The sequence below is a fragment of the Macaca nemestrina genome, chromosome 1 (genome assembly GCF_043159975.1).
Source record: "Macaca nemestrina isolate mMacNem1 chromosome 1, mMacNem.hap1, whole genome shotgun sequence".
In the NCBI taxonomy this organism is placed as follows: domain Eukaryota; kingdom Metazoa; phylum Chordata; class Mammalia; order Primates; family Cercopithecidae; genus Macaca; species Macaca nemestrina.
The window spans coordinates 186696197-186697679 of NC_092125.1; the positions used below are offsets into that span (position 1 = coordinate 186696197).

Genomic DNA, 1483 nt, shown 5'->3' on the forward strand with positions numbered 1-1483 from the left:
AATCTCCAAAGTTATCAGAAACCTGCATTCAAGAGCACCTGTTAGAGCTTCATAGCTGATTGCAAAACCACCTTCTAAAGAGGACCAAAACAAGACAACAATTGTTTATGGATGACAAAAAGTTTTAGGGTAGCCATAGTTAAAAACACAATTGACAAGGAAATCTGTTACCTCTGTGGCACAAAATAATTTATCATAACAATTATAATTATTACTGATAATTTACACTAAGATATAGCGGAATTATAGAAGTTTCCCATAATTTGGAACACATACCAATAACATATTTATACAAATATTGCCCAAAAAAGCCAAACACCATTTTATATTTGACAATGCTTCCTGTATGATTTTGTACCAAATAAGCCAAATTTTATGTTTACATTTGGGTACTATTAAATGTTAAGCCAAATTTTTAATAAAACCTTATAGATATATTTACCCAATTTTAATGTTTGACAATAAGGTAAGATTTCCATAAATCTTTTGTAATCCTTTACAAAAGATTCTTGTTAAAGAGCAGGTTAATGCTCTAAGAGAAACCTGCTGTGCATTTTTTTTTATGTTCAATTTATGGAAAAACTGAAAAATACCACTTTAACATTAGCCAATATGTTTACACATAGAATTTCTTTTACAATTAATTTTCTCATAAACCTTCTGCAACTTGCTTAAACCCTTAGCTTTGTTTTATCTAACTTAAAACAATCCTTTAACCTTTTAATTTAGGCAAAAAATCCACATTCCCACACCTTCTTATAATCTTTTTACCAAAAGTATGTTTTCCTTTCTTACACATCTTGCATGTAAAACTATTTTTTTAGTAGTCTCAAACACATGTTACACTGTTAACTCTCAGCAACCTTTATTTTTGGTGAAAACTTTGGTAAGTTTGGGATTTTAATTATGTACTAGATGTGGAGCCTAGGACCCAGACAGGAGTGCAGATAAGGTCTGACTCTTTCCAGCATCAAATTCAATGTGTCCCAGGTCTTACCTAGCCATAAACCAGGCAAACTGTGCAGTTAAAAATCACAGTGGCATTCTATGAAGCATTTAGGAGGCCTAATTACCTTTAAATTGTACAATTTTACATAAATTCTTTCATGACTTACACAGACCATCTACGACATGCTTGGACTTCTTGACTTGTTCTAACCATCCCTCTTTCTAAAACAACCTGTCATTTTATTCTAGCACTAAATTTACCACACAAGATTCTCTTTCATATAAAATTATTTTTCTTTAAGCTTTTTTACTAAAAAATACCTTTTTATTTTTTATAACTTTCTTTATATCTCTCTTATTTCCTGGTTCCTTTTGCCTTGTTTTCTAGATAACCTTTAAATAAGCTTTGAATTAGACAAAAATTATTTACCTTTAAAAAGGGATACCATCTTAGAAAGAATGTTTTCCCACAATATATTTTTATTGGAAAATATCCAAATAAATATCTATTATGTAATTTAATATGAGTTTAGAT

General features: G+C 29.8%; 1 pseudogene; it reads right to left on the minus strand.

Moving 5' to 3' along the window:
• CYP4A43P (cytochrome P450 family 4 subfamily A member 43, pseudogene) overlaps nucleotides 1-1483 on the minus strand; it is a 79297-nt pseudogene that overhangs the window by 24396 nt on the left and 53418 nt on the right.